Raw genomic sequence first — 22,108 nt, forward strand, 5'->3', positions numbered from 1 at the left:
GTGTCTGATGCCGTTTCTGAGGTTTAGTGCCGCTTCGGGTCACTTTTTGGTCATGCGGGTCATATAGACTTGTCGACCATGTTGAGATGCTCCTACCCATGAATTTTGGTAGCATTTGGTCGCCGTTTCGCCGATTTCCCATTTGGTGGCCTCTTGCGGGTTTCTAGGAATTAGGGTTTTTCCCGATGGTTTCCCACTGACTTTGGCTATCTAGGACTGGTCTCCTAGACTAGGGTAAGCTATCGATGAAGTCTTGTTGCTTTCGGGTTAGCTATTAGGCCGCCGTCTCTACTTGCAGGTCTCTACCGCTCGCTTTGTGTGTGACCCCTACGCTAGTTTTCGCGACATAACGACAAACATGCGCGAAAAGCTCAAGGTGGTGAGCCTACCTCTCATGTCTGGAGCTCGTCGAGTAGTCGTGTGTGTCGTAGAAGCTGCTGGAAAGTCGATCCGCTTTAGGTGGCAGAAGCTTTCTCCACAAAGTCAATAGTGAAAATGAGCTAAAAATGGGGTGAAAATTTCTTATAATGGAGGTCCCCGAACCACTTTTCATGAAATTTGACATGTGCTCCTATCTTCTTGCAAGATGCGGTTTAGGCTCAAAAATTTCTTGATTTGGACTCCGTTTGCTCTATTTACCAGAAATTTGGCATTTCGGTCAAAACCTGGCCAAAACACGCTTTCCGCTCCAGTCTCATAATTGCACCCCCACTGTACCATAGGTTGTCCTATAGTCGCTGATCATCACCATATTTTTTGTTTTTCATTACGACTGTTTTTCACCTGCTTTTTGTATTTTTGAAGTTTTTCTGCCAAAAATTAGCAAAATTAAAAGGGAAATAGCAAATGAAACCTAGAAAATCCCCAAAAATCATAATAAATCACAAACATCACCGCAACACATTATATACACTCACATGCAATTTTTATGGCCGGATTTCTCCGTTTACCAATATTTTGCCCGAAAAATGGCTATTTCTACTTATATACACACACCTAGGGGCTTGATGGCGTTTGGCCCCATATACCTGTAGATTCATGCTGTATAAGGGCATATGTACTTGGGTTACTCCAGAAAATTTCACAATCAAACAACAACCCTTAAAATAGTCGAAAATCATGCCCTTTTTTGTTGTTTCTGTCATTGGTTTCGCATTTGAGAGTGCCTCTAGAATGCCTCCCCCCCTCCTAGCCGGAGTCCTCCCGGACAACAAGGTTTCGCCTCGGAGTATGTGCCGTGCATAGGTTGAAAAAGTTGTGCTAATGCCTAGCCGATTAATGTGGCCCTATTTTATGCATACTCGGTCAATGCATGGAAAAATTAATGTTGTGCAATAGAAGGGAATAAGCAAAATGCTTATTGGCATTCGCCGTCTGCTTTCTTTGCAAGTTACAGCTGTAACTCTACTGCTCTCTGTTTAATTGTCTTTTTGGCAAGAAGCAATTGCTTTGCCGACACTGTTGATGGAGTCGTAGCTGTGTCTAAGGATAGAATTGGCTGGGATGTAATGGCTATGAGCCTTATGGCTATGGCTTTCCACTGGTATTTTGTTGCTGTCGATTTTTGTAGATGGTTTGGCTCTTTCTTGTTTGCCACTGGTTTATCTTTCATCGGCATCCACATATGTCGGTTCTCCTTTTTGAAATGCAGTTGTCGGCCTTCTATTGTTGCTTGTACTGCAGGTAGTTGCTTTTGCTTTGGTATCCAAATGTGAGTGACATTTGGGTTATGGCTAAGCATTTTCTTTGGGATCCACATTCGTTTTATGCCCTTGGTTTGGGGTTGAACCGTTTGCTTTGTTGGAATACATTTGTTACATTGTTGTTTTTCTGCCATTGCATTTCTATCCTTCCACATCCATACTTGTTTACTTTGTTTTGGTAGCCTAGATTTTTGCATTGTGGCCGGTGACCTCATCTGTCTGTAATTAGCATGGTTGGCTTTTACCTGATATTTGGTCTCGGGTTTCCTGTTGTTCATTGATGGCATTCGTGTTTTTGGCTCTGTTTCCAGTGATTGCATGGCTTGCAGTTGATCATGATGGTATTGCTGAGCAAAAGCTATCACCTGTTGTTCATTTTCATGTTGAATTTTGACCGCCTTTGCTTTCCAATCTATCTGCACATTGTATGCTTTTTGCCAAGGTTGCCCTAGCATCATGGGGTGTTGTGTGCTTTCATCTGTCACCACATAGAATTTGTGTGGATAAATATATTGATGTAGCTGTACATGCAATATAATCCATCCCAATGTTGTCAATGGGTGTGATGTGCTACTTTCCAGCACTTGGGGAGTAGGATGAAGTTGATCTGTGACTGTGAGCTGTTGGTATAATCCGTAAGAGATCAAATTTGCTTGAGCACCGGAATCAAGCAAAGCTGTTGATCCCACTTGATTGTTGCCCACTTTGACCGCAATTATTGGCTCCACTATTTCCTCCTCCAACTCAGTCAGTCGAATGGCATTGATTCGCAATGGTGCTCCACTTTTTTGTTGTTGTCGCAGAAGCCGTCTTTTTGTAATGCGTTCTTGTGCTTCGGCTTGAGCTTCCTCCCGTACTCTCTCTTTTTCCTTCATTCGTTGTTTTCCTTGATGAATTTGTTGGAGCATCTCCTGTGTGAGTGGTAGATGATACGTCCTTAGTCGACATCCACTAATCCAGTTTGACATTTCTTCACCTGCTAATGTAGCAAGCTTGACAGCTCCACTTTGTGATAGATCACTAATCACAAATGGTCCCAGTCCTCGCTTTTTAAGTTTCTTGGCATGTTGTTTTAAGGTATTGAGGCGGTCCGGGGTGGGCAACAAGAAGAGCGGCCTCTAAACACCCTTCGAGGCTTCCGTGCTGCTCAAATGGGGCTGGGGCAAGCACAATCAGAGACAACAACAACCCACAGCCAGATACCAAACAAGAAAAGGGGCACCACCTAGTTGTAGATGCGAACTAGGACGCACGTGATATCTCTTTGTACTCAAACGCACAAAGAGAGGGGAATGCAAGATAGCCACACACACCAAACACAAACATTCACCACGCCAAAGAGAGGTAAAGCGCACAAATCAACTTGAGCAACTCAGTCTTAGCCTTAAAGACTAGATGCACACAAAGCTTGATGAGAAATAGAGAGACAACACAAAACTTGACCTTGTTGCCAATACACAAATTGTCTTAGGGTCACGGGAGCCCTCTCACTGAGCACCCTCTTACAATTGACCTTTTAGGAAAACAATTCAACAAGCCCTCAAACCACCAAGCATGAAATGGCACAACAAACTTCAAGGACAATATACCTTTAACCACCTGATAAGCCAACTTATCAAGTCAATTTGGAGAGAAGAGTCGTAGTTGCAACATACAATTGCACCCAAAACTATAAATCTTATTTATGCACAAGAGTAGGCTACAAGTGTGGTGAAGAGTATGGCATACACTCCACTCCTCTAGATGGCATAACTAACTTCAAGCTTCTCCATGCACCTATGTGTAATGATGGAATAGAGCACTCACGATGCACACACTCTACACAACTAGGCTTGAAGAGTGGTATGTTATGTGTTGAGAATGGTGTGGTGTAGTGTGATCATGTGATGATTTACAAGGGAGAGAAGGGCTATATTTATAGGTTTTAGAAGCCCCGATTAGGATTAGGCCTAATCAAGTTTATTTGAAGGAATAAAAGATTATGCATATTTTTATTTTTATTTAATGAGGGTGGATCTCTCTTGTCCTTTGAGTCACATGGATGTGGGCTTAAGAGAAGAGAATGATTGAGGATGATAGGAGAGAGGATTGAGTGAATAATTTGGGAGTGCCTACTCTAGTAGAGGGTGCATTTTACAATAAGGTTAGTGGTTAGTAGTTAGTAATTATCACTAAAAAATATTTACAAAATCATTCACCAAATGGTGATATGATGAGAAAAGGTAGAGAAGGAATAAGCTTGTAAAGCAAGGTTGAAGCTTGGAGAAGTTGACATTCACCTCTTTACAGCACCGGTAGAAGAAGCGGTCAGCATGGCGAAGTAGCACGTGTCGATGAAGCTATGTTATCTTCAAACCTTGGAAAATTCATGATAAAAGCCTTCATTTGCAGAGGTTATCCTTGGATTTTTGCTGATTTTTTGAAGTTCTTTACAAAGATGAAGAGAGTATGGTAATATGGACATAGATATAGAGAGAAAGGGGGACACATAGGGTGTAGAAATGGAGGATGAAGGCTATGGAAGTGTGAGAGATGTGGCAATGGTGAAGAGTGTGAATTAGGACATGGGAGTTGCAGGTTTGGGAGTGGGAAGGAGAGGGAGGAGTGTGTGTGAAAGAGGAAAATGATAAAGTGGAAGAGGGAGTGTGGCTGCATAGCATGGGCAAACTGGGGTCCACCAATAAAATCATAGCTCACAGCTCGTACCTCAAAAAAATATGAAACAATTTGAGGTGAAAGTTCAGCTCACGAGCTACAACTTTTATTTGTATCACCTTTTCAAATTCGGGGAGCATGTGATCTTTAAAAATTCATCAAAACCGACTGTTTTTTCCACTGCACAAAGTCCTTGTGAGGTCCTTCTTTGGATGATTCTTTTGAATACCTCCAAGAGTGAGCTCCCCATGGTGTATGCATGCATGCCACATACCCTTGACCTTATTTGGTAGGTGTATAATTGAAGATATTATTGAGATCATGATATAAGTGAATAGTACAACTAAGAAAATCAAATATTGAGGGGTCTAAATATATATGTACATGTCAAATATAAATAATATAGGTGAAAAAAATATAAAGGGGTCAAAATAAATCTCTCTCATTATAAGTCTACCATAAAAAGATGAATATTTTTTGTGGTCTAATTTATGAGAGTAATAGAGAATAGATGTAGGAAGGAGAAAATGACAATAGTGAAAAAATATACACATAAATAAAACTAGTTTTTTTGGATTTTTATTGGGATGGAGTTACACCAAAAATAAGAGAAGCTTGCATGAAATTATTTTTATATGGAATAAAGAGTATGCAAAATGGTAAGAAAAAATATGGTAATGATGAGTCAATGTACATAGAATAAATAACACACACCTAAGTATAAATATTTAAATACCAAAATAACTATAAAAAATCATTTTATTTAGGCCCTATATACAATAAAATATTTACACACAAATGGGCCATAATATACTTATATATATATATATATATTTGGCTCAACTAGCCCAGTGACTAGCTAATTGAGGGTTTTGAAGAAGATATGGGAAAAGTCCCCTAACTCACACACGCCTATGTACAGTGAAATGGTAGGCATAGCCACAGTGTTTGAGTGATTTGATAGGGTGAGTTAGCTTACTATGGCAATTATGGAAAGCCGAAAAACGGCTATCATTAGCCCTCCCCCAGGATGATGGTATATTCATGTACCATCATAGAGCATCTCTTCCAAAGAGAGTGCTTCAGAGTCCTTGACGAGATCTTCATTGTTTGGCCCCTCAGAATTTTGGCTGGAGTTACACTCATGCTTCATGTAACAATACTTACATGAGACAGCTTCCCTTTGACAGATCTTTGGTAGATCCTTTGGTAGAAGGCGACTCAAATAGGGCTTCAAGCGATAACCATTTACCTTCCTAGAGTGCTCTTTCCCATTCAAGTCCATAAGTTGATAGTAACTTGAATTGAAAGCCTTCTTAACTCTGTATGGCCCCTGCCATCTAGTTTCAAATTTGGCATCAAAATGATTATCGAGTCGATTGTCATACCTTAGCACAAGATCTCCTTCATTGATGCCTTTGTCCTTTAGTTTCTTGTCAAGCTTCTCCTTCGCCTGCGTAGCTTTCCTCTTGTAGCACTCGTATGCTGCTTCTCTTTTCCACTCAAGCTCAGTTAAGGTAAGAAGTCGATCCATCCATGCTTCTTGATCATCTTGTGCTGCTTTGCCATGAAGTCGCATTGTTGGAATGTTGAGCTCAATTGGTTGTAAAGCCTCTTGACCATAGACCAAGTGAAATGGTGTGAACTCCGTGGCTTCCCTATATGTGGTTCGATATGCCCACAAGGCACCATCCAAGAAGTCCTCCCACAACTTTGTTTTGTTTTTCACCATCTTTCTAATGATGCCTACAATGACACCATTAGCTTTTTCTACCAGACCATTGGATTGGGGATAGTAGGGTGTACTATGACAATGTAGAATATGAAGTTCATCACAGACTTCTGTAAGCAAGCCCTTTCTAAACCCTGGACCATTATCAGAAACAATCTCCAAAGGTGTGCCAAATCTACAACAAATGTGAGTGTAGACAAATTTGCTCACTGTCCTCTCATTTACCTTTGCCACGCTTTGTGCTTCTACCCATCTCGTCATGTAGTCTATGGCCACCAAGATATACGATTTCCCATTTTTAGTCCTAGGCAATGGACCCATAGCATCAATGCCCCATTTTTCAAATGGACCATTTGCAAGGACTAACTGACGTGGACCATGTAACAAATGCTTGTTTCCATTAATCTGACAATTGTGACAGCTTTTACACCAATGTTGAACATCAATGTGCAAGCTTGGCCAAACATATCCGGCAAGAAAAATCTTTTTTGCAGTGAGTTCCTGTGCAAAATGATCACCACACGCTTCCTCATGCAAACCTTTTAGAATGGCTGGGATTTCCTCAATAGTTGGTTCTCTTCTGCACACTTGATCCTTCCCTCTTTGATAGAGGGATCCTTCTAAGAAGAGATACGTGCTTGCCTTTTTCATGAGTCTCCTCTTCTGAGCCTTCGTGAAGTCTTGTGGAAACTCACCCTCCAAAATGTAGCTAATAATGGGAGTCAATGACTCCAATCCCTGGTATCTCGGTTGCTTGACAGTTGCTGCCACCATGATGACCTGCACTTCTTTCTCAACACATGTAATTGCTTGTTGTGCAAGTAAATCGGCATCTTCATTCTGTTTCCTAGGAATATGATATAGTTGCACTTCTTCAAATTGATTAAACAGCCTACGAATGGCATGAACTTTTGTCCTTAAGCTTTCATTCTTGCATGCCCAAATGCCTAAAATTTGCTTCACAATGAGAAGTGCATCCCCTTTTACCATGAGACGTTGTATACCTTGGCCAATGCATATCTTTAAACCATGAAGTAGTGTGTCATATTCTACTTCATTGTTGCTAGTTGAACCTGGTAGATTGACCTTCTCTTTGATGACCACCTCTCCACTTGGGTTGAGCAATACTAGCCCTCCCCCTGCTTTTCCTGTGGCTCGTCGAAAAGCTCCATCAAAGAACAAGGTAAAAGCATTAGGAATACTTTTAGGTGGTGGCAATGGTAGGGTCTTTACTTCAGGCACCTTAATCTCCTTCTCATGTACCCTATAAGTAAGGATCCCTGCCAATTGTGCATGCACACTATCTTCTACTTTGAAAGAGTATTGAAACTCTTGCAACTCCATAATCCACTTTGAAATCCTAGTACTAAGATTCATTTGAGATGACACTCAAGGGAACAAATTTTCTGTAGTGAGAATTACAAAAGGTTTTGGTAGCAGGTAGGATCTAAACTTTCTCACCGCAAACATGAGAGAAAGCATCATGAGTTCTGCCTCTGTGTAGCCTTTCTCTAAAGCATTCATGACCCTACTAGAAAAGTAGATGGGTAGCATCCGAGTACTATGGGGATCTTGTTGTAGCAAAACCGCTCCAATTGTTTCTTTCCCAACACTAGAGCTAACAAAGAATGCGTACTCCCAACAAGGAGGCATGAGTGTTGGTAGCTCTGACAGGATGACTTTAATGTTACAAAAGTACTCTTCAAGCTCATAAGACCATGCAAATTCTACTTGTTGTGTCAACTTTTGCAAAGGATGAAGCAACTCCAAAGCTAAGTGAATAAAGCGTGACATATACTTCACCTTTTGAATGAATGAAATTACCTCTTTGAGATTCTTGGGTGATGGGAGCTCAATAAGAGCCTTTGCCTTTAAAGGATCCACCTCAATGCCTTTATAGGAAACCTTGTGACCAAGAAAGATCACTTCATCCTCACCTATGTGACATTTGTCGGGGTTGAGTTGACCTCCCATGTCATAGAGCTTCTTTAAACCTTCTTCTACCCTTTGTAGATGCAATGATTTTGAGCTATAAATGCAGAAATCATCAATGAACACCCTAATTGACTTTCCAAAGAATGCTTGAAACACCATGTTCATGAAACGTTGGAATGTTGCAGGAGCATTGGTCAGACCAAATGGCATGACTCTAAAAGAATAACAACCCCCAAGGAGTGATGAAGGTTGTTTTTAACTGATCTTCCAATGCGATACCTAATTGAAAGTAACCCGAGTAGCCATCACACACAATGTACTTCTCATGACCAGCTACCTCATTTAGTATCTCATCTTGAAATGGGAGGGGAAAGTGATCTCTTTTTGTTGCCTCATTGAGTGGACGGTAATCCACACACACCCTCCACTTGCCATTTTTCTTAGGAGTGACAACAACGGGAGAGACCCACTCTGAATTCACCACTGGATAAATGAAACCTGCTGCTAGAAGCTTTCTTACCTCCTTGAGTAAAGCCTGCTCCTTGATGACTCCTAGCCTTCGTAGCTTTTGAGCCTTAGGTGTGGCCTCTGGCTTCAACTCAATTTTGTGTTGAACAGCATCTACTCCACGCACATCGGTGTAGTCTTTAGCAAAAAGCCTAGGAAATTTCCTTAACACACCTTTGAGCTCCTCTCTTTCATCCTTTGTAAGTGTTGTAGATAACATACCTTCTAGCATTCTTTCATCTTCCACTTTTTGGTTTTCTTGGGAACCTACCTCTTCCAAACCTGGGCAAGAGGTCTCTTGGTTGTTTGGATTAAACCTTACTCCCATGACTTCGGTAATGCTGCCGCTACTTTCTCCTTCTGAAGTGCTATCGGTCCAGCCTTCCTCCGTCTCACTTTGAGATGATTCTTCATGGAGCTCCTCTTGGCGTTGCTCCTTCATGTCAATGACAACCTTCTTATGATTGTCATTCCTGCAAATTAGCTTTCCACTCTCCCAATCCTTCAAAGCTCGCATTTTCATTAGCCATGGTCTCCCTAGGATAAATGGGTAACCATTTCCTTTGGTATACATGACATAGGAATCCACTGCCTTCTTAATGCCAAAGGCCTCCACAGAGACATTCTTACAAATGCCTACACACCTAGCTTTTCTATTGTTTGCCATCTTGACTTTAATTTCAGGTGTCTCATGGATGTGCATGCCTAGTTTTTGCATGAGTCCCTCTGTCATGATGCAAATTTGTGCACCCCCATCCACTAGACCTTTCCTAACCAATCTTCCTTTGATGTAACAATCTAGCACAGGTGTAATATCCTCATTCATTTCAGCATGTGCAATTTTTACAACAGGCACACTCTCTTTTACCTTTCTCCTAGTGCTAACTGCCTTTGTTAAATCCCTCCTAACTTGTGGGCATAATGCAAGAAACTGAGGCCATGAGATATCAGGACCCTTACCTCTCATGTCTTCCAATAGGTTGTATGGAGCCATACCATGTCCAAGAGGGAAGTCTTGGAGGTTGATACGACGTCGAGTCCTCTTAGCTTCCTTGGTCTCCTTTGCCTTCTTTTCTCGTCCATGGTCACTTTTAAATTTCCAGTCACTGCCATCTCTCCTGAGACCCTCACATGAGGTTTAAGGCTCTAGGAAACACTTGAAAGTAAAAACACTTTCAAATCTTACCTTTACTTTTATATTTAAGCATCGATTGTTTTTTTATTAATTTACATATCAATTAGTGAAATCTTATACTATTGAAGCTGAAAAACCTTCATTAAGTCTACTTATGTAATTCAAGTTTCCATATGCACAAAGCAGTATATCAAGATCAAAGTAAATTGCCGATGTACATGGGCATAATTCCACGTATCTATGCTTAAATTCCAAACCTATCACAAAGACATCAATGCTTGTCACCAAAGTGTTGCAGATAATAAAAGGCAAGGCAATAAATCTCGTTTTTTTTTTTTTAATTTGACTAAAAGCTATGCGAGTGAAGATATTAAAGCGGTATTCGTATCATGGAAACCTATCTATTTGGCCATGATTTGTGGGTGTGGGTGTGGGTGTGGGTGTGTGTGCAAAGAAGGTTGGATTGACATCCAAAGGCCACAACTCATATAGTTGAAGTATCACCAGTTCATTATAGTGGGACAAAATGACCCTTAACGTGTGTATATCTTTGCTTGAGTTATATATATATATATATATATATATATATATATATATATATATGTATACATCCGGATCTTGTCATATTCCAAGAATCTCTAGACATTGGCTTTGTGTGTGTGTGGGTGTGTGCGTGCATGCACGCATGTGCATGTTTGCATATATGAAAAAAAACAATAACTGTGTGCATATTGCACAGGCTTCGTAGTAGTTACAAAGTCCAAAATGTTGCAACTATGCATGCTCAGCTTGTATATGCTGTAAACTATCAAGAATGAGAGACAAACTAAGTGTCTGTGGGTGTGCATCTGTGTATATCAGCATACTAACCTAGCCATCACAATAAAAGGGCCATGCTATATGACATACCTGGTTGTTGGGTTGACAAGCCCATGCTTGTACTAAAAGATGGAGAATCCAGTGATTTTTGTGAGTCCATTCCAGAGTTTTATCATTGCTCAACCGTCTTTTACATGGGTAACTATGCTGTTAGACACCACATGATGGGCATTCTTCACAATAGGAGCGTCTTCACCTTGCAGTATAGAGTGAGTGCATGAAAAATTGTGTGTGTGTGTGTGTGTGTGTGTGTGTGTGTGTAAGTGTATGCATCCTTGGGTATCAGTAATGCAAACAAGGTAGATCTATCATAAGCCTTTATACCATGCTTGCATATCAACCTAAGCCAGAATGTGTGTGTGTGTGTGTGTGTGTGTTTGAGCACATGCGTGTTGGGTAGTAGGACGGTGAGCAAGAGAAATAGAAAGGGGGAACACTGTAGGTAGTTGAACATGGCTCTAGGATGAGAATCATTTGGGCTCGACTAGTGTGAGTCTTTGAAGTTGATGCACACCTTATATGGGTAACATTTTAGTATATAGAGGTCTCAACAACATCAACCTTTCTATAAGCCTCCGTCATGTAGTGTACAAGTTTCCACGAATGAGCATGATGAGTGCCGGCTAAGAAATCCTTAAGAGAGAGCAATCAATTTTTTGAAGCTAATGTGTGCACGTGTGTAGATGAAGAGAGAGAAAAAGTATTTATTAAGTGAAGGTACAAGGTGCATAGAAGCTATACCCTGTGTGTGCATATGTGCACACAAGACTGTACGTGGGTGTGTACATGTGTACATTATAAGTCAAAAAATGTGATAGAGAGCAGAGGATGCAGTGGATGTAAAGTGTGTGCAATCTCTCTCTGATTCTTGCCAAGTTGCAGAGTTATGTCAGATGGCATGAATAAAACTCATGACTTATTTTCTGTCGGCATGTAGATGTGTGTGTATGTGTGTGTGTGTGTGTGTGTGTGTGTGTGTGTGTGCGCGCGCGCGTGTGTGTGTGTGTGTGTGTGTGTGTGTGTGTGTGTGTGTGTGTGTGAGAGAGAGAGAGAGAGAGAGAGAGAGAGAGAGAGAGAGAGAGAGAGAGAGAGAACAAAAGTGAAAGCACAAGAGAAATGGTGAAAATAAGAAACAAGCTTATTCATGAAGGCCCTCATTTCTCATTCTTTTTTTAAACATAGTGAATGGTATCCAATCCACACCTCTTTGTCTAGTTTGTTTGTAAGGACTAGGGTCCTAGGGTGGTCAAGAGGACGAGGGGTTCTAGAGGATGTGCTCAACCACACACTTGGTATGCATGCAAGGGGTCCTTAGGGCCAAATCCTATATAGATTATGACTGGGTGGAGATTGGTATGTCAGTAAACCTATGGTCTTACATCAGTATCATAGCTTAGGGCCAAGGGCATATATAGGGTATGGCTGGGTGGAGATGAGTATGTTAATAAACCTATGGTCTTACATCATTATCACATCTTAGCGGTTGGGCTACTCTCTCTCTCTCTCTCTCTCTCTCTCTCTCTCTCTCTCTCTCTCTCTCTCTCTCTCTCTCTCTCTCTCTCTCTCTCTCTCTCTCTCTCTCTCTCTCTCGGAAGGTAGAGGGGGAGCATGTAAGGAGGAGATTATGCCAGTCACATGCAAGAAGTGGGCACAAAATTGATTATAGCATTAGCATGCATGTTTCGGCAAGGCATTGGGATGGAAGAAAGAAGAGGAAATAGCTTCAAAAATTGAGCTTCTACTTGCATGCAAGCATGAATAAACAATGGAGCAAGAATCTCACTCGAACATGGCTAATGTAAGATTTGAGGAACTAAGCTTGAATTTTTTATTGTGCATCTTTAGAAAAATCACCATGCTGCTCACTTTTGAACACTAATTTAGAGGGCAAGGCTCTCAATCTTCTGCATGCAAAGGCATGCAACAAGTGCATATTGCCAATACAAATCACAAGGATCGGCATAAGCATTGCCATGAAAATAATTTCCTAGAAAAGCCTTGAAAACGATTGTTTAGAAGATGCAAAGTGCTTGGAGAGCAAGGGCTTGATCCATGCACAATAGAGGCACTTTGTATGTGGAGTTACTTCCATGCATGAAAGGAAAAAGAAAAAAAGGAGATGAAGAGGAGGGTTTCTTGGGTTCCTCAACATGCAACAAAGGCTCAAGTGACTCAACATGCAACAAAGGGGAGGAGGTTCGACAAGATTGATGTGTTGGACATGAGGGCGGAGAAGGGGGAGGAGACCTACAATGTTCATAGCAGTTATGGTACTGTATGTGGCCTCAATACCATTTTGAACCTCTCTCATTTCATGGCAGAGCATCGACAAGTTCCATAGCGAGATCTGCAAGTGGTCCTTCATCCCATTCATTATTGACCACGCTGTAGAATCCATTTTGATATTATTATTTTATTTATTATTCTAAATTAAGGGTTTCATTGCCTTAAGACGGGTACCTATTTTTGGTCATGTGGGGTGCATTTCCACAAAGCACATACCAATAAGACTGGCAGGCCATACAAGGTCACCTCTATAGTAGGGAAAAGCAAATTATCACACAAAACCCTACGCTGGAAAGGGCAACCTAATAGTTCACTACCCAGATTTTGGATCAAGGACCCACCCAAGACATCACCCAAGAGTTGATTCTTCAAGACATATCATTATATAGAAGCTTGGGACAAGTTTGACGCTCGTCAACTCTAAGATTTTTGAGCAATGTATGCTTCTCAAATTTGACGCCCGTCAACTCTGATATTTTTGAACAATATATGCTTCTCAACAACTCTTTGTTTCTTAATGCAAAAAAGTTTGTCTTGAAAGTTGCAATGGTCTCAAGGTTTCATGTACCTATAACCATTTCAGGATAAAGGAGGATAACGAGGGATGCTTGAAGAAGCATAAGGAAACTTTCTCCAAGACCATGCGACATGCTATGAAAGCAAGAGGGTGCATTCAATGTGATTTACCTACACAATGACATGACATATTAGTCAGAAAGTGCAGTAACACTCATGGAGTGCATTAACACTTGTCTAAACATAAGATTGATATGCAAGATAGGGTCAAGCATGGCTACATGATAGCAAGCAACTATGGAAGGCAATACTACTCTCAATACCACTCAAATCAATGTGCAAGACATGATCTTGCATAGCTACAAAGAAGTAACTAGAAAAGATTTCATAAGGGTGTGGTCCAAGTGCACAAGGATGCTAGCACAATGGTGCCTCTACATTCACCTTGCTTCTGGACATAAGATTACCAGATTTACTACAAGCATGACAAGGCTTATTTTCTCAAACATATCATTTTCTTGCATTGATTATTTTTCCTATACACAATACTTCTCATTTTTGGAGGATTCAAATTTAGTTTTGAGCATTTATTTTTCCCATATGGATGGACATATTCCTCATTTATGCATTAGGAAGAGGATGGGGTCTAGGAGGGCCTCTTTATTTGCCATGAGATTAAACTTTTATGAATAGGTACAAGCCACGTGTGCAAGAATGGTGGGTGTGTAAGAGCAGTGTAAGAATAGTCAAAGGATGCACTTTCATCCCCAAAAAGTGGGTGGATAATTTTATAATTCTTGGCCATTCATAATTCTTACATATGATCTTTGATTTAAGTGGAGATTATAGATTTGTGATCTACACACCAAAATTCTGTGCATATGCTACATTTAATATGCTTTTATCCGCTAGATTTTAAATTACATTTTAAGGGGGAAATTTCAATTCAAATAAACTAGTCATTTTGTCTGTTTATCTTTTCCCAAACACAATACTTCTCTATGAGGATTCAAAATTATTTTCTAGCATTTATTTTGCCTATATGGATGGACATATACCTCATTTATGCATTAGTAAGAGGATGGGGTCTAGGAGAGCCTCTTTATGTGCCACGAGATTATGGAGATGATTAGAACTTTGACAAATAGGTGCAAGCCATGTGTGCAAGAATGGTGAGTGTATAAGACGGGAGTAGGATGCACTTCCATCCCCCAAAAAGTGGGTGGACAATTTTATGATTTTTGGCCTTTCATAATGCTTACATATGATCTTTGATTTGAGCGGAGATTATAGACTTGTGATCTAAACACCAAACTCTTTTTGTAGATGTGCTACATTCAACATGGTTTTATCCACTAGATTTTAAATTACAATTTGGGGAGAGGGGGGAATTTGAATTCGAATAAACTAGCCATTTTTCATGTTTGAATGCAAACGTTAACCTTTCATTGCTTTCGTAATACTAACAATTTGAATCCTTGAATTTCCAAATAAAGAGGTCCTCCTAGGCCACATTCTCTTCCTAATGATTGAGTTTCTCAAACAGGCATGGTTATAAACCACTATATATTTACATGTACTATTATGGGAAAGCAATTAGGCAGTTCGTTGGTTCAAATTTTGTGACATTTATTTTGCCTAAATTTTTTGATGCTTCACATGATTATGAAAAATATTTCCAAGAAATAGCTCCACTACTATACTCTACATTTCAACACAAGTGTCAAGACCAATAGGATCCTAGAGCAATGATCCCCATTATCACATCTATGAAGCAATTTTGGACGATTTAGTTACGTCCATGCATTTATGATTTTTCTTCAAAACAAGACTTGCGACTCTATATGTTTTGCACAAGCGTGCATCAATCCAAGATAAAACTCTTATACTCTATTTTTTCCATGTCCACATGCACAACCACATTTTTCATACTTAAGATAGCTCTCTACTAAGCATCGGATGGGCAAAGTGTCATAAACATAATGGGCAATGTGCCTAACCAAGATGCAAAAACATCCCTATCCAAAGTGGGATTTTAAAATTTTCATGTAAACCATGCTATGGAAGGTTTTACATCCATTTCAAGAGGCATATTGTTCATGCAAGAATATGCAACTCATGTCAAAGTTGACAATGTGGAAGCATAGAGACCAAGGGAGAAAGCATGAGAGAGAGAGAGAGAGAGAGAGAGCGAGAGAGAGTCTCCTAAACCAATCAACCTTGGCAATGGATAATTGATGTACAATAAAATGAGGGCTAAGGGTTGCTTATATACCAACCGCACTAAAGTTCCCTACCCAGACTTTGACAAATAAGTAAAATAAATACCTAAAATCCAAACTAAATAATGGGATGACATTGTTCATTTGAGATGCCAAAACTCTAACACCCTTTTTGCAACTCATACTGGACATAAATAGTGAGATCAAGTCAATGAATAAGCTACCATGGACCTCGGGATTTGCTACCCTCAAATTTGTTCCTTAGAAGAATGCCATCTTGAGCATTGGTTGCCTTGTAGAAAATTGAATTGTAGACCAAACTACGTCCAAGAATCCCCATTTGTGAACTGTGAACACATCACGTCCAAAACTTTCTAGACAATGAACTTTGAAACACATCATGCCCATAATCCGACCAACAAGAATGTTTTAGATATGTCTGATTGGCTCCCTGCCATATGCAAGTGCCATGAACTCCGACCTACGTGTTCAAGCACCAGTAACTTGAACTCCAACAAAAGGGTCCAAATTAATTATATGGAGCATTGTTTGCCACTCACAAGCCTCTCTCTGGCTGAAGCTAGTGGTGGCAACTACCCTCTGACTAGAAATTTGGTGCCAAGGCCACTATGGTTTCCACCAGGTGTTCCATGTCGATCTCCTCTGTCAAATCTTTATTACCGTTATCTTTATCCAACCTGCCTTTTTATTTTTCTTCTTGTGAGTTCCTAGCTTTGTCTTTGGCTTCAAACTCCCAAGCCAAACAAAGCGTCGTGTCACATTTATAACACCTTTGGTCATACCTCATGGGTGCTGAGGCAGCTAACTGAGTATTGGTTTTATCATCTTTGTCAAGCTTGCCTTTGCCTTTGTACTCTAGTGAACTCATCTAATTTCTTTTGGCTTCACAATCTTGAGCCACACAAATCGATGGTTTCCTTGAGAATTGCCGTTGAGCATGAGAGAGAGAGAGAGAGAGAGAGAGAGAGAGAGAGAGAGAGAGAGAGAGAGAGAGAGAGAGAGGGGGGGGGGAGGGAGCCAATATCTAAAAGACAAACTAAATAATGGGATCACATTAGACAGTTCACTTGAGATGCCAAAACTCTAACAACTCACACCTTTTCTACAAGGCATTTTCCACATTCTTAGACTTTTGACACGGGTGCCATACATTTGAATTTGTGTCTCAAGAAAAAATATATTTTTTGGGCCAAAACTCACAATTGTGAGTAGTTTATATTATCATAACCAAACAATTTACAACTTCTTGCCATGCTCGTGCCAAGCCATCCCAGCTTCAAGTGCCCTAGTTACATTGGTTGATTGGGGAGCCACTCCATGACAAGAGATGAGCCCACACCTTTATCCAAATAAGCCAGTCAATGTGGAGCTACCCAATGGTGAGGGATGGGCCCACTCCTTTAATCTTGTCAGTAATTCATCACGGTGCACAAGCCCCTCTTCCACACTTCAGAGTTACTCTGTTTTCCAATGGTGATGATCGCCCCTTGGCTTTCTTGAATTATCTATGTGAACTTAGTAGTTTTCATGATGCTCTCAAAAATTTAGAGTTCCTTGCCATCCAAATATGTTTGAAGTAATAAGTATTTGCTTTGCAATAAGTAATGCTTGGCTCTTGAACACCTTCTCTCCCAAGAAGAGATCGTTCTTGAAGAATCCTATTTTAGAAGTCTCACAAGATGGGAGTGTCTCAAGAAAATCTTAAGTTCCAGCTTTCCTCTTTGGAGGAATTTTCTTGGCACTTTCTTGTGAAAGCTTGCTAATGATGCACATAACAAGATTATGATTTCGTAAGAATCATTTTGGCAAGGATATTTCTCTTTACTTTGAGTCTAACATCTCTTATATGAACTCAATTTAGAAGCTTGAACTTATGATGAATGTGACAATGGTCTTTGGTTGAATAAACATTATGAGAGCTATAAGTTCACAAGATTTCCTATGAACACACAATATATTATGAACATAAAATCTGCTATGAGCACACAATTTCTACTCTAGTTTTCGAGGATGAAAACTTTTACTAAAGGGGAGTAGTGTCAAGACTGCATCCTAGGGTGGTCAAGAGGATGAGGGGTTCTAGAGTAAGTGCGTGGAATCTATAGAGTATAAATGGGTGGAGATTAGTATGCCAGTATACCTATGGTCTTACATGGTCATGTATATAGACCTCCCTAACTCTCTACATCTAGGTCTCTTTCTTCCTTCTTGACGACCATGTAGGCCATCAACCTTCCTCCCCCAATATTGTCTTGCTGCCACCCGACCTATCTTCCACACCTGCCCTCCTTATCGCCCTGTTGTGCAAGGCCCTTCTTTTCTTATCCTTGGTAGCATATAACTGGAACATTGAACTTTTTTTCCAAGGGCTTTCACAAGCCGTCATCTACATATGCCCACCCCTCATCCACGCCGCCCTCAAGCTTGGCAGGTGAGGCAAACAAACTCCATTAGGCTATGATCACGCGAGGCTTAGTACGCCAACTATGCCTATTTAGGCATAGTCACAACCGACAGGCCCTGACGCATGGCAGCTTTCCAAAGCTTCTCACCGGCTTCGTACGCCAACTATGCCTATTTAGGCATAGTCACAAAATTATGCCCGTTCTACTCCCGGTCACCTCTTGCTCTCTCTCTCTCTCTCCTGCCTGCACCTTACCCTTTCTCTCTCTACCTGCTGCTGCCGGTGGTGGACGCTCTAAGCTACTATCAGTAGCTGTCGAAGCTTAGTGAGAATTAAGCCTCACGTGACCAACATACCACACATTTTTTTAGCATTTAAAATATTGGAGTTATTATATTTTGACTTCAGTTTTAATTCCCACGTGGAGCACCAATTGAAAAAAGGGGGAAAGGAGGGGTTCTTTTAATCTTGCCAAGGCATTGTTTCACAACAAAATTTAGAAGAATTGGCTAAAATCTTAGCACTGATTCTCACAAAGTTAGTGAAGGCCACTTGGAAAGTTTATGCTTCACCATTGATTATTACTGAAGCCTATGCCATTGTAAGAGAAAAATTCATGTATCCATTATTTGCAATGTGTATGTGAGTCGTTAGAAGGGGTTTATACATTGCCAGTCCGACAATGCGCTTGGTAAGACCACCCACTATTCTTTGTATGCCATATTTAGCTTCAAAAGGCTCCCATGTGCACAATTAGACACTACTCTTGTGACTACACGCACAAGCAGTATGTCCTTTGCGTGCACACCAATTCAAGGATGCATATGGAGATGAAGTAATTGCAGCACTCTTGGAATTTGATTCAAAGCATAAGATCAAGCCGGGAAATGCACCTGTAGTAGAAGCACAAAGAGATCAAGTATTTTTCAACCAAGGAGGATTCAGAGGAGGAAGGATGACAAGAGGAAGAAGCAGAGGCCAAAGTGGAGGTAGAGGACAATTCACTTGTCACAGATGTGGACGACCAGGATGAGGAGAAGGCAGAGGAGGGGTCACATCATTTGTCTTTGATGTGGAAGAAGTGGACACTTTGCATGGGATTGTTGGGAGCAACAAGCAAATGTAGCAGTCATACAAGATGTAACATTTAATGGCCTAGTAACTTGTGTGTAGCGGAAAATAGCATAGACATAGTGAGCATTTCATTAGAATATATTCCTAATGAACATAGCAAAAGTGCTTGGGTGGAGAGAGCAACAAAAAGCATAACACCTAGTTAGATAGGCATGAACAATACTTCAAAAGAGAGAGAAATTAAGCTAATGACAACAGTTGAGGACCGAATTTATATGGCGCCGGTCCCCCCTCCAAAAGGCTTTGTGTTATAGGTTTCCCCCATCAATGGAGACATTTTACAATACAATACTTTGTGTTCCTTCAATATCTAGCTAGTGCAATGAAGATGGAAGCTTCAAGCACTAGCAAACACTTTAAAACACAACATCAATTCCCTCACGGTCTCAGACCCAAGACCTCACACACCTTCGAAGATGGTGAGAGCTAGCGGGGTATGAGAATAGATCGAGAGGAAGAAGGAGTAGTCTTACGAGAAAGAAGTATATCTTCTCACCTAATCACTCATAATAGCTTAGCATAGCTTAGTAATTAGCATGGTAGAGGAGATGATCATGCATTGAAGCTTGGCTCTTGGTTGGATTTGCATCACACAGCCAAGAGTTGTTGGTGTAGGCATCCCTTCTCCAAGCTTGGAGTAGATGATGAGCTTTCCATTAAAGCTTGAGAAGGAGAGAGAGAGTCTTCTTGCTTCACACATGAGATTGTGTGAGAGTGTGTGTGTTAATGCCTTGCCAAAATTAGCCCCCTCTCTCTCTTGGTCAACCCCTCTTGCAAAATACTCATGCTGACACCCCATTGGACCCTGCAAAGCTTAGCCAATCAAAATTGAGAAGCATAAGTGATAGACTTGTGACTTGTGTCCCCCTTTCCCCTTTTGTGAGAGCTTTAGGTAATTAATTAATGCAATTAAACTCTCATTGGACCCCTTTGTCTTCTGGCCAATATGAAGCAGGCAAGCCATTGGGCTGTTGAATGCTCATTGAACCCCTTGGGAGACTGTCCAATAGTCTTTAGAGAGCTTAATTCCTATTGGTTCTTTTATCAAGTGTTTTCAAATGAATTAAACTAAAAGTACTCTAGCTTAATTCTCATTGGTCTACCTTTATGGCCATCCAATAGGATTTGAGTGCACCTTGGGGGCAACTGGGCTAGGGAGCTTACATGCGTCCCCTATTCCCTTTGTGTAAAGGGAGCTTGTGAGTGTGTGTGTGTGTGTGTGTGTGTGTGTGTGTGTGTGTGTGCTTCTCTCTCATCCGCTACTTACAGGGCTCACCCTGTCATATGTAGGAGTCGTGAAGACTTTTTGGTACACTCACAAACACTATGCTTGACCATTTGGACTTTACATTGAAAATTGGAACCTTATAATTTTGGAAGTCTTAATGGGCTGAACCTTAGGGTCTTTGAAGCCCATTGTTGCACATTGCTCTTTTGCAGATGCCCCCCCCTTTGGATCCCTAATGTGGCTAGTCTGATAGCTTAACCAATATTCTAGCTTTTTCTCCACTGGTACTTCCCCATATTAAATGATCATTTTAACATGAGAAAATCATTTAGGAGAATTAGATATTAGTTATTATGACACAAGAAGAAGAAGAGGGGGTACCAGCAAGGGCAGAATCCTCCAGGAGGACTGAAAATCTGTTTTAAGATGTTTTGAAAACTCTCATGTATGTAGTGCATTTTTCAAGGCTCCGGGCTAGCTATTGCTGGGCTAAAGGAGTCTAGGGCACCATGGGCGGGCTATGCTACTATGGAAGTAGGCATAGGACATGGAAATGCAAAGATTGTATCTTTAAGGGGGGTGTTGAAGTTTTGTGTCAAGTTTGGTAGAGTGAAGGAGAGCAAAGGGAATTTATCCCACGTGCAATGTAATGGTATATGGCCAAGTATAAGAAGGGCCTTTTAGTTCAATGCAAATCATCCAAGTTTTTGTATATGAAGTTCAATGCTTCTTATGAACTTATGATCACACGCACTTAGCTCAAGATCGTGTTTACGAGTCCAAGCTAATCTATCTTGGAACCTAATTTGCTGAAGTCACACTAATTGTTCACACCTCTCTCACTCATGCATCATGGTAGAGTTTAAGATCCATCCACCCTAGCTCAAATTGATCCTTGTTTTTAACACCTTCTCCCATCATATGTTAGAATACCAACGATAACTAGTATGGGTTTAAAGAGATATGGAAGCTATGGCTTTAAAGTGGTTAATATAATGTAGAGGCAAGTTGGGGAAGTTAACCTACACATGGTAGTTGTTTGGGAAAACACCTCGGGGTTGAAAGATTTGGATCACCTAAGTAGGCACGAGGGAGAATTCCTAATCATTTGCTCATCAATACTTAGGGTGCCCTCTATGATGTCTTGAAGAAAAATAATCACAATTCTTAGGCAAAGGCTGGATGGTCTTCACCTTTGCACCTCTAGAATTCTAGTGTTGTTTAATCTTTTGCCCGAGAATATTAGCAAGTGGTCAAGGACTAGCCAATAGACCTACTAAAACTTTAGATTCTATAAGCCTAGCTCTAGCTTCTTCATTTAAGAGGTAGGAAATATGATCGAGGGCTTACCTCCAATAGTGTTTGCTTGGTGCTTGCTAGGAGGTTCTTGGCTAAAAAGTTCTTCGAGACGAAGATTACGAGCCCCATAGAGCTTGCTATGATGATCGGACGAATTCAATTTTCTACGACCTTGGGAGGTGCTTGTCCACCATGTTGGCGAAAGCTTTGAGCCCGTTGCTAGTTTCCAAGGCAGAGCTTCTCCCCACAACGATGGGGAGGGGGTTGGTAATATGTCCAATGCATTGAAAGAGGGGGTTGATAATATGTCCGATGCATTAAAAGAGGGGGAATGATGAAAGGATGTGGCCCTACAAACTCGGGAAGGGACGATCCAAAAAGGTGAGCTTTGGAGAGCACGATAGCTAAGCCATAGCTCTTAACAAACATACACACAATGACGGAGGTTGTCC

This window comes from Adiantum capillus-veneris, chromosome 5 (assembly GCF_014529385.1).
Source record: "Adiantum capillus-veneris isolate H3 chromosome 5, ASM1452938v2, whole genome shotgun sequence".
Lineage (NCBI taxonomy): Eukaryota > Viridiplantae > Streptophyta > Polypodiopsida > Polypodiales > Pteridaceae > Adiantum > Adiantum capillus-veneris.